This window comes from Uloborus diversus, chromosome 2 (assembly GCF_026930045.1).
Source record: "Uloborus diversus isolate 005 chromosome 2, Udiv.v.3.1, whole genome shotgun sequence".
NCBI lineage: Eukaryota > Metazoa > Arthropoda > Arachnida > Araneae > Uloboridae > Uloborus > Uloborus diversus.
In genome coordinates this window covers 41,715,200-41,728,050 of record NC_072732.1, presented here as the reverse complement: position 1 = coordinate 41,728,050, position 12,851 = coordinate 41,715,200, and positions in this window count along the sequence as shown.

Sequence of the window (12,851 nt, the reverse complement as noted above, 5' to 3'; positions counted from 1 at the left end):
CCCCCCCCCCCGAAAGCATTACGGAGCATCTCAAATTTCTTTTCCAGATCTTCAATTTCGCAAATTTCCAAGGAAAGCCCCAGAATACCAAACAACATCACTTGAAACTGCATTCGAAAATAGCTTAAAATTGCGTTTTTGGAGCTTCAATTTCGAAAGATTGCCGGCCCTAATGTTACCAAATATGGTCTTACAATCGCGATTTTAAAATTTCAATTTCAAAAAATATTCGCGCTAGGACCTCTGAACCGCCTTCCTTTAATATCATAAAAAATAGGTTTTTCAAACATGACTTAGTACGAAAAATTTAGTGAAGCCACTGAACCCCTTCCCCCAATCTCATAGAATATTGCTTAAGTTTTAAGGACTTTAATTTTGAAAAAAATTTCCCGGGGGGGAGGAGCTCTAGAATCCCCTTCTTGTAAAACTCTTCAAAGTTGCCAACAATTGCGTTTTGCGAAGTTCAATTTCAAAAGATACGAGGGGAGAGAAGGGGAATTAATTTCTATCTATTTTTCAAAAAGAAAGAAAAAAAAACTTCGGGTGGAATCCCAGAGTTCCATCCCTTGTTCTAACGTCAAAAAATATCGCCTTTAATTGCATTTTAAGGCTTCAACTTCTACAAATTTTAACGGAGCCCCTTACACCACATACCAAAAATATTGACGTATTATTTTTTACATGAATTAAATGCCTAACGTATTTTTTTTTCCATTTTGTATTTGTCTACGAAACCTCTATCCAGGTGTTAATCATATTTTCCCTGAACGCCAGAGCATAGAGGCGGTCACGAGACATTTGCACGACGGCGCCGATCAGGGTTGGCGCGGCCCTGCGTATATATATTGTTTCCTTACAAATCATTTTTACCAACGTTTAGGATTTTTATCGAAAAGTGCCCTTTGAGATTTGCCTCACGGCTGACTCGAACCTACGCCCACTGAATCGCGATGCCCGCGTCTTCAGGTCGAGCCACTGAAGCTACGTATATCCTGCGTTCCTAGCATTCTATATTATAATTAAATTTACCCCGTTACGCGCGTTATGTCACAAATTGGTTTACCCTCCCATAAGAAGTTATCACTTCTATTAACTATTAAAAAAACTAATTTTTAGTCGACCGAACTTTGACAGGTTCACATGATTTTTTGTCATATTAAAAAATAAAAAAAAGAATAACATGAAGTTCATTTGTCTATCCGATTTTTCCTCCCAAACGAATCTAAAAAAAACTCGAAGCTGTTAATTATTCTGCCATGGGCAGGTAAATGGCATTATCTATGGAAATGAGTTTTAGAGTTATTTGAAGAAATACGCTTTTGATTTTCCACAAATACCAGTAAAATATTAAAATTTGAAGTTATATTCGTGCTTTGTGTTCATCGGAAGTATGATTGTACAATAAAATTGAGATTAGCTAGAAAATAGAAGTGCAAAGAAATCAAAGGTGAAAAGTTTGTGGATACTGCCGCAAACCTGCCCTTACAGCAAAGTGTCGTGGTTGATGAAACATGGAAGAAATGAACTGTCTTCGAGTGATGAAACATCACTCAATGCAAATCACAATGAATGCATATGAAAACGTAAGACATGCATTGTGATCAATGAAACATTGAAGAAATGAACTACATTTACAAATCACAATCAATGCTTATAAAACCGTAAGATATGCATTGTGATAGATGAAATATTGAAGAAATGAACGAGATTTGAGTGATGAGATAAATCTCTCAGCACACAATGTAGTCAATGCATATGAAACCCAAATAAATTCATTTTGATCGATGAAGCATGGAAGAAATGAACATTTGAAGGATGAGTCATCACTCAACACAAATTACAATCAATGCTATTGAAAACGTTAGATATGCATTTGAGTGACAATTCATCACTCAGCACTAATAGCAATTAATGCATATGAAAAAAATATATATTCATTGTGATCGATGAAGAAATGAACATTTGAGTGATGATTCATCACTGAACACAAATTACAATCAATGCACATGAAAACGAAAGATATGCATTATTTTTAGGTGTGCAGAAGAGGGAAACGGTACTCACCTCTTCCTCCCGGAATGTGTTCCAGAGAAATGCGCAGAGAAACGGCCGCCGAAAAAGACAGTAAATAGTCTTCCACTTCCTCCTCCTCCACAACATCCTCCTTCCGCTTTCGCATCATTCAGATGAAAATTAGGGTTTCCAATCCCGCACCGAATTCAGTCAAGGACGTAGCCAAGGGGTGGGTCCATGGGGTCCGGGCCCCCCCCCCCCTTCCCGAAAGACCCCTCTCCTTTTTTCTCAGTTGTTCCATCTCGCATCAACAAAATTTTTCCGAAAGGTAATGAGTTTATAAAACGCAGCATTCTCTCTCCTTAAATATTCCCAGTAATCGGCAATTTTCTCAGCGCTTGAGTCAATTCAGAACACGAGAACCTCGTGCAACAACCGCAGGTTCCCAATTTTCGTCTGCTTTTTGCTGTGTCACCTACTCCGTCCGAAACGGGGAAATGTCCCTTTCGACTTTCAAACCAGCTGGGTCCTGTGACCTTGAAATTCAGCCCCTCTCCTTGGTCCATCAAATTGCCATTGGCAAAGTAAAAACAAGCATTTATTGCCACTTCCGCCGTATCCCACAGTCTCATATTGGCGTGGTTTTCTTTATTTCTTTCTCTTTTCTTTTTGGATTTTCGTGGATTTCGTAGACGCATGTTGTACGAAAGACAGCCAGAGTGAGGTGCGTTCCTGGTGAATCAGTAATTGAATTCCGATTCTTTTCTGTTTTAACACGCAGTTTTTATCTATGTCATACTTATATATCTTAAACAAAATTGTATGCAAAAGAAAATTAAGTTTACCCAAACTAGGTAAGTCGCAGTGCTCCCTTTTAAAGTTTTCTTGATAATACGAGCAATTTTACGTGTTAATGTGTTTTTCCATTTAAAAACTAATTTTAGATTCTATGCCAGCAGCGAAAAAAGAAATTCTACACATTTCGTGAGTTTGAGGATGAGAAAAATAATTATTGATTTTTTTTTTCATTTTAACTCTATATTTTTGGCGTGGTTCATTTCAGATTCATTTTATATTTTGATAAAAATTTTATTTGAACTTTTAGATTACTTTTAACATCTCTCTCCTGTCTGAGTAACAAATTACGTAGATTTTTTAATGATGTTTTCCCACCAATATTTAAGCATGATCATGAAACATATTAAATGCCCCCCCCCCCCAAAAAAAAAAAAAAACAATTCGTGTTTGAGGGTAAAATAAATAAAATAAATGAATATATAAAACTTGAAGTTGATGTAACAAACTTTTTACGGTATCAAAGTTTTATAGAAAAATTAAATTGAAAATTACTTGAATATTTTACTGTGATCAGTTTATGAAATTACAAGTTCGGTCGTATTAACGCATGTAATAAGTAATTTATTAGAAATTATTAGTTTTAAATATTACTGAATTGTGATTCTATGATCCCAAAAGAAAAACAGTTAGTTTTTAATTGTCGAAAAAAAATCTTATTCGATGTTGTTCCATAAAATATATTTGTATTTGCATCATTGGAATACATTTTCTGATTGTTATTCATTGGCTTTGTACTAAGGAGTTATTTAATTAGCATTAAACGAAACAAAAAACAGACATATGCATTTAACTATAAATTACTAAGGGAAAATTAACACTATTTACTGCGTTACAAGCAAAGAAACAAAAAAGGTGAATACGAGGTAAATGTTTTTGAGCTTTTCTTTTATATATTGCCTTTTTTTAAACACTTATTTTCTTCAAGCTAAAGATATTTAGTATTTCTTGCAATAGAGTGTTTTGCTAACATCGTATTGAAGAAAAAAAATCATTACCTGCCTCGTAAAATATGATATGTATTGTTGTTAAAATTAACAACATGTTGTTAAAATAAAATTACACAGATGCTTAATTTAATTCATTAGGTATACATTCCATTAATCGGCATGTAAAAGATCCCTTAGGTCGTTTGTCTTAATATTCTTGACAAAATTAAATTCCTTTTGCAGTTTCGCATTGAAGAGAGCTCAGGTGTCTCCATCTGGTGGAAACTGGGCATCAAATTTTCCTGTGACATTCACATCCGCGCCTTAATGGTGGCATATGAATGACTGGATGCCATATCGTTGGTTCGCACTTGTTCCGCAAAAGGCTAAAGCCTCTAACACAGCCCCGTTAGAAAGAAAAAAATAATGATAAAAAACGGCAATACGCCTTTTCCGATATTTAAAATTTGTTCGAACAGCTTTCACCTTTTGAGGAATAGCGACTTCACTTGAGAACACCATTTATTTCTTGCTTCTCTTTTTTTTTTCAGCTAACTGAAATCACTGTGTCAGTTGGCTGAAGAAAGAAAAAAAATATATATAAAAAATGGTTGCAACAAAGGAAGCCTCCGTCCCTCAAAGAGTTAATAGTTTGTTCAAGCTTTTAATTGATGATTAGGAATGATAATTAGAAAACGGATAAGATTGGAAATATTCATTCTATTTCGTGTTATCAAAAAAATATTATAAATGTAAATGAATAAAAACTAATTCAAGCTTTTTAAATGAAACTTTGTTAATATTTTCGTTGAGAGAGTTGTGGGATTTTGCCTGAAATGTTGTTCAAATCGGCAGGGTTACGTATTACGTTATGTAACATTCGTATACATTCGACTCCATAGATATAGATATATTTATCCTCATATAAATAATGACGATGATCGAGTAACCCGCGTGTTTCAACAATGAATTCGCACCACGGCATGATATGTAATTCGATAATATGTTTTAGTAATGCTTAACATGCAAGGAAAGACTTTGTGACAAGGCTGAACTCGATCCGGTAACTTAAACAGTTTTACTGGTAAGACTGTGTCATATCAGAGGAATGAAGAAACGAAAACAATGAACGCTATCTACTGGAGTTTAGGGTTAATCCACTGGTGTTAGAGTTAAAATTTCAACTATCAAAATATCACCAAACAGGCAATTGCTTCGTTCAAATGAAGAAGAGTTGAAGCAATTTTCACCCGTCATGTCTTGACGGGTGACTTTCTAGTTTTCAAATAAAATGGCATAAGTACAAATGTACATATTTTGCTGAAATATATTACAAAGCTTTAATATTTTATTAAATTATCGCATGCATTTTCCAAGTAATTTCTAGAACAGTTTTCGTTTTCCGTTTTTCTTTTATTGTGCCCTTTTTATTAATAGAAAATTTATCACTTATTTTCAGGAGGACATAGGTTCACCCATATTTGGAAACTTTGTATGTGATAACTTTCAGTTTAATGTTAATTTACAAACTGACAATAATTAATTTACCACTTAACATTTAACTTTTTGTTGACTAATTTTAACTAAAGACTCTATTAATTTCAATTATTTAATTAATTTTAGTTAATTATCATATTATAATGATCAGTTTTAATTGGATTTATCTTAGTCTTGTGTAATTATCAGCTACTAATTCTGCTTTGGCATGCCTCCTCTTTTGAAGTTCGTGCAACCTTGGACCCCCCCCCCCCTTAACAAAGTTCTAGCTACGTGCCTGATTCAGTCCCGCGGAATTTCAGAATTGTAAAGAGCCAATCCCGCGGGATCTTGACTGTATTCTTCTAAATATTAAATTTTTAAGACAAAGAGAAAAAGTTGTGCTTTTTAGGAAGGACTGCTTTTATTACTTGAATTAATAGTCTTCTTGAATTCCGCACAGCAATTGTAAATCACTACAAAGTCAGACCCTAATTAGCAATTATCGTTTGGTAAGCAAAAGTGTGCCGTTCACATGGGATGGTAAAGTATTTTTACTCTAAAAATAAGGCGCTTGATGAAAACACGTGCTGTGGCTCCACTGCAATTGGTACAGTATTATTTACTAAAATTAAATAATTATAGACATTTAGAAAAAGATCCGCATCAACTTCATCACCTTCTGAAATAGATTTTTTTTTTTTTTCGGCTCAAGAACTGCAAATTTCTGGCCAAAACGATGTCTGCGATGTCTGTTGGATATATGTTTTACTGTATCTAATTTAACTTTCATTGATAATACCTTTGTTGCTTCATTAACGTTGTTCATTGTATCAGTGAATTTGATTCATTGCAGCAAGAGGCTGCAATGCATCAAATTCACTGCTTGATTTCACCATTTCACCAAGTCGCAGTCTGAGTAAAAGTGTTTAGATATCTTCGCTAACTTTACCTCTCACTTTGAAGAGGAATTCAAAAACATGAGCAGCTTAACTTACTGCACTGTCATGAGAGTCATCCTGTGTTTCATACAAGTTTTTGTCACCCCTTTTAAATTCGTGCTGAATACATAAATAATGTCAGAAGTTTCATTGCTTTCTTCTTTGGTAACTTAACTTTTTGTAGCTTAAAGGTTTTGAGTGCATTATTAAAGCTTACGAAAGTACTCCAACATTACATTCAGGCTACTCAACGGGTTTTAGAATATGTTTACTTGCTCTTCTTGCAGATATACGAGGAAGAAGGTTCAAACTTCAGATGATGCTTGTGAAAATAATCGTTCTGTGAGCGGTAAAAGTTGGAAAACGCTTGGATGGAAAAAAAATTGCGGGATTGGGAATCCTGCGGATTGAGAGCGAACTCTCGCGGGATCAATCCCGCTAAATATACTGCGGGATTCGGGATTGGAAACCCTATTAAAAATGCTTGAAACTTTTTCCTGGTGATTTTAGACCTTTTTTGGTTTTAAATATCAGGGGAAATAACCATTATTGGGATATTTTTCGTGCGCTTTCGAGTGAGACTAAAATCGAACCGATCTGATAATTAATTCGGATAGAAAAAGCCGTTTTAAACCATTTTTGGTTATTAAAATTAAAATTCGAACGGTTCGGTACTTTTTGATGTTCGGAGTCGCCCCCCCCCCTCCCGCTACGACCCATTTTCGGTGTAAAAGTACCCCTCAGGCAAGTTTGGTCAAGATCCAACGTAAACTACTGTGGATATAAGTAGTATTTAGAAATCAAGGTAAACCTCGTTTTAGAATATGAAAACAAGTTTAAAATGACGATTTAGGGGATCTTCTATTTATTCCTGGAACTTAATGTAAAGTTCATCTTGTGCAGCATTTTATGGGCTTTAACGCACTACAAAAATCAAACAAATATGACCCTTTTTTCGATGCGATAACTCTCAAATTTAAGGTTTTCTTTAAAATTGGAACAAAAATCATGGAATACTTATTTTCTAAACAAAAGGCACCTACTCTATGTTCAGCCCGGTGCCCCTGAGCACGTGTATGCAAAAATTCATGATGATCCGTTGAGCAGTTAAGGCATGAAAAGGTAACTAATAAAGCCACTTTTGCATTTATAGTAAGGATAAATTCAACGACCTGTTGTCCAAGCGGTTATAAACACTCAACATGAGGCTATAGGTCTGTTTAAACTTAGTCCTTGTGTTACAATTATTATGGCAATGCTTCTAATTAATACCGCTCATTGTTCAGAACTTGGAGGAAATTAGGGTTTAGTATTTAATTCGCTTAAAATGATATAAAGATATTTTACGTCTGCATTTAACGTAACTTAGTAAATAATATATCTGTACTTCAAAGTAGATTACTTGACTTTGAGTGTTTTTAAAAAATCATTTTAAAAGAACTTCATTAGAGCTTTTTATTAAATATTGAATTGAAGGGAGCCACTTTTTACTCTCCTGTGCCCCCTCCAAAAACTTTCTGTATTCGTCCCTCTATGGCGATGGGTTTTTTTTTTTTTTTTTAGATAAATTCCCTTCACCTTTTCCAGGCTTAGGACTAGCAATTACAGAAGAGAATTTCACAAATGGCCTGTTAAAAAGTTAACATTTTATCTTAAACTTTAAAAAAAAAATAACGGAAGTATACACACAAATTAATGCGTGTGAAAAAGATTTAAAAAAAAAATCTGCTCATTAAAAAAAAAAAAAGAGTATAATGCAAATAAAGCAAGGTCCTTGTCTGATTCGGTTAACTTGATATCTGGTAAATCGGTGCCCGGATTATCGAGACTTTACTGTATTGGAGCATTGTACATGAAGTCTGATGTCGGTTGTCAGCTAAAGACTTGCTTTTATAGGTTATCAAAGGAAGAGACCGTACACAAATGGTGTCATGCTTTGAGGAGGAGTAGGGCTCTCGAAAGTGTGACAGTTTGTGATAAGGGGGAGAGAGGGAGGGACAAGAAGTGTGACATCACACATCTTTTTATTGAAAATATGTTTATGAAAAATAGCGTGACGTGGGATAAGGTGAAATGGACATATTTTGACCAAAGTGGGGGGAGGGGCAGGGTCAAAAATGTTGAAAAAAAAGTGTGATATCATTTATCGACAGCCCTTAACCAAATTTTCTCTGCTCCAAACAATCCTAGTTCTCTGCCAGTGGCAGCGATTCAGGGCGGGGAGGGGGATGGCTAACCGCCCCCTTACTTTTTATGGTTAATTGATTAATTTTATTTTTCGATTAGAAACCAAAACTAGTAATATAAGAAAAGCAGAAATGTCAAGAGTTTCGGGACAAAATTGTTTGTTTTACTTTGTATATCTGTTTACGAACCATTATTAAGCACAAGCAATAACTTTAAGTTTATGTATCCATTGTTTAAATGTTATTATTAAATTGTTGAATTGAGAATATTCAATAGTTTCATTTTTTGCAGCCGCTAAAAGTTCCATGGGTTTTAGTTATTCCCCCCCCCCCCCCCATCATTAAGCCCCAGTCGCTGTCATTGTTCTCTGGATCAGGGCGAGAGACTGAAGACTTGACAGACAATTTGCAGATGATAATTTTCATTAGAGTTTCCAATCCCGAAATCCCGATCCCGAAATCCCGCGGGATCCCGCGGGATTTCACTCTCAATACCGCATTTTTTTTTCCATTCAAGCGTTTTTCAGCTTTTACCGCTCATAGAACGATTGTTTTCACAAGCATCATCTGAAGTTTGAACCTTTTCCCTCGTATATCTGCAAGAAGAGCAAGTAAACATATTCTACTAACTAGCCTGAATGCAATGTTGTAGAACGTTTGTAAGCTTTAATAATGCTTCAAAACCTTTAAGTTACAAAAAGTTAAGTTACCAAAGGAGAAAGCAATGAAAATTCTGACATTATTTATGTATTCAGTACGAATTTAAAAGGGGTGACAGAAACTTGTATGAAACACAGGATGACTCTCATGACAGTGCCGTAAGTTAAGCTGCTCATGTTCTTGAATTCCTCTTCAAAGTGAGAGGTAAAATTAGCGAAGATATCCAAACACTTTTACTCAGACTGTGACTTAGTGAAATGGTGAAATCAAGCAGTGAATTTGATTCATTGCAGCCTCTTGCTGCAATGAATCAAATTCACTGATACAATAAACAACGTTAATAAAGCAACAAAGGTATTATCGATGAAAGTTAAATTGGGATACGGTAAAACACAGGGGCGTAGCTAAGGGGGGGTTTTGGGGACAACCCCCCCCCCCCCGAAACGTTAGTCTCAAAAAAAAAAGAGAAAAAGAAGAGAGAAGAGAAAGAAAAAAAAGAAGAAAAGGAAAAAATTCAAGCGATTATATATATATATATATATATATATATATATATATATATATATATATATATATATATATATATATATATATATATATATATATATATATATATATATATATATATAAGAAGTAACCCCCCCCCCCCGAAAGTCGGGTCTAGCTACGCCACTGGTAAAACACATATCCAACAGACATCGTTTTGGCCTGAAATTTGCAGTTCTTGAGCAAAAAAAACCAGCATAAAAAAAAGAAAAATCTATTTCAGAAGGTGATGAAGTTGATACGGAACTTTTTCTAAATGTTCAAAATTATTTAATTTTAGTAAAACCAATTGCAGTGGAGACACAGCACGTGTTTTCATCAAGCGGCTAATTTTTAGAGTAAAAATACTTTACCATCCCATTTTTTACGGCACACTTTTGCTTACCAAAAGATAGTTGCTAATTAGGATCTGACTTTGTAGTGCTTTACAATTGCTGTACGGAATTCAAGAAGAATATTAATTCAAGTAATAAAAGCAGTCCTTCCTAAAAAGCACGACTTTTTCTCTTTGTCATAAAAATTTAATTTTTAGAAGAATAAAGTCAAGATCCCGCGAGATTGGCCCTTTACAATCCCGAAATCCCGCGAGACTGAAATCGGTGCGGGATTGGAAACCCTAATTTTTAAAAAAGAAAAAATCAACTTTAAGTTGGAAATTTATCATCTGCCGCTGACTCAGTTTTAATTAGCCCAAATAAAATCGTTGAGAAGAAAGATTTGCTGCTATTTTTTCTCGGGTGTGAACGAATAAAGTTTTTGCTTTTGCCTTCAAGTTATTCCTTTTTCTTCTTCGCTGGTGCTACAGCCTGTTGCAGGCCAAGACCATCTCTTGAAGTCTTTCCCACCAAACCCTATCCTCTGCAATGGCCCTCCATCGGTTCAATCCGACCACCTTTAAGTCCTTTTCCACCCATCCAGCCATCTGACAGGGGGTCTCCCTCTTCGGCGTTTTCCTTCAATGTTGGAGAAGGTGACTCTTTTTGTGAGGATTGCATCTGCATATCGAAATATGTGTCCCAGCCATACCTAATGCGAGATGCCTTTATAACCTTTAAGATGTTAGGTTCACCATACTTTTTATAAATTTCATGGTTCAAGCTCTTCTCCAACAGTTATCTTGTTTTATTGATCCAAAAATCTTTCTTGAAATTTTTCTCTCAATAATCAATAACAGTTCTTCTTCTAACCTGTTGAGAGCCCAACATTCACTCTCATACAGGACAACAGGTCTTATCAATGTTTTATATAGAATTATTTTAGTTTTAATGCTAATGTAATTTGAACTTAATTGGTTTTTAAGGCTATAGAAGCACCTATTAGCCATGAATAGTTTGTTTCTAATCTCAATATATTGGTCATTGCAGCTTGAGATCATTGTACCCAGGAACCCAGGTATTTAAACTGTTTGACATTCTCAAATGTATAGTTGTTTACTTTCAGAAGGGCTGTATCCACATTTCTGTTTGATGCAATCATAAATTTAGTTTCATTTTCATTGATCGTTAGGTAAAAGCTTCAACAACAGCTTGCTTAGTTCGCCCAATAATATCAGTGTCATCCGCAAAAGCAAGCAATTGGACTGTTTTTTTCCGCTAGGGTTTAATTCAGTCTCGAACTGCTTGGGGATATTCCAGTTATCAGAAAATTTAGAATTGTTTGCTCCCTTTTTGGTTATTTTCCCGCGATTTCCTAATTTCTTTTTGTACTGCTGGTAGAAGATAATTTCGGATTTTAGTTGTAGTCACAGAGACTTTGACAGTTACGTTTAATCTAATCGGGACTTTTAGATTTGCCATTAACAGTTCAGAGTTGTTGATACTTGTGTAGATTTTGAGGGACTAACGTTGTTATGCTAATGCAGACTTAGAAAACTTTTTCAAATGGGAATTTTTTGAAGCTATTGTTCCAACTCTGATGTGGATTAAATGAGAGAATGTAGATGATATTTTGAAATTGTTTCTTCATTCTGAAAGGGGGCTTTGGAACTATTTTCCTTATGCGGTTATTTTAAAAGAGACTTTATGTTATTTAAAAACTGTGCCCTTATTCAAACAGCGATCATTAGAAACTAATGTATTTATCATAATATAGGGAATTTTAAGGCGTGTTTTTATTTTTCAAATGGAGAATTTGGGTAACTATTGACCTTATTCTAATGGGAATTTTCAGGGACTCTTGTCCTTACTCTGATGAAGATTTTTAAAGACTTGTCCTCACTAAAGTAAAAATTTTTTGGGGACTCTCCTAATACTGATGGGAATTTGTAGGGTCTGTTGACGCTTTTCTGGGACTCATGCCCAGGCTTGCCAGACGTTCCGGTTTGACTGGGACAGTCCCGAATTTCAGACAAAATCCGGGTGTCCCGGCCGGTTTACTTGGCGTCCCAGAAAAAAAATTATCTGATTATAGACGACCAAAAATGTTTTGAAATAATAACTAAGAAGGATTATGTAGAATAATTAATTTCTCTTTTTTTCACCGCACTGTATGAAAAATGAAAACGCACGTCTTGGCGCCAGCTATTTATGATAGAAATAAAATAAGTCTGCACCAGTTGCGAGAGTATTTTCTTTTATTTCGACGCATGGTCTGATGAGAGTCCAGTCAATGAACGCATTGTAGCGTACATGGAATATGCGATAAATTTTTGACTTCAAAATAGTGTTAGGGGTAGTAAGTAAGTAAATATACTAAAAGTCCCCGCCCCTAGGGGGTGAGCTAAAGGTGGGAGGGAGGGGGGAAAATGTTAAGTTTTTCAAGAAAATGTCCGAAAGGTGGAAAAAATACGTTTAAAATAAAAATTGAAGCAAAATAAACTTCCTACGAAACTGTTTCTACGCATATTTGCCAACTTTAAAGTAATTTTCCGGGTATATATTATGAAAAATCGATGATTTTCGGAAAAATTCTCTCTTTTTGTCAAACATTTGCTCCTAGTGCCTCCCAGGATCAGTATTCATGAAAATTATCAATGACAAAGTTGTAGAGCTTTAATTTTTTTTTTCAATCTAATACGCTATTTTGTTACATTTTATTCAACCAATCAAAAGTTACAGAATTTCAAACACACACTTTCATGGCAAAAAAGGGAACACTTGCCATTCATACATTTCAACCTGACTCGAAAGGGTAGCGCATTTCCTCTTTCCTCAATGAATTCGACAATCCTGATGGACAATAAAGAAGAGAAATTGTGGATTACTACAACACAAATGATTTAAGGGGGGAGGTCGTGAAATTGTGAC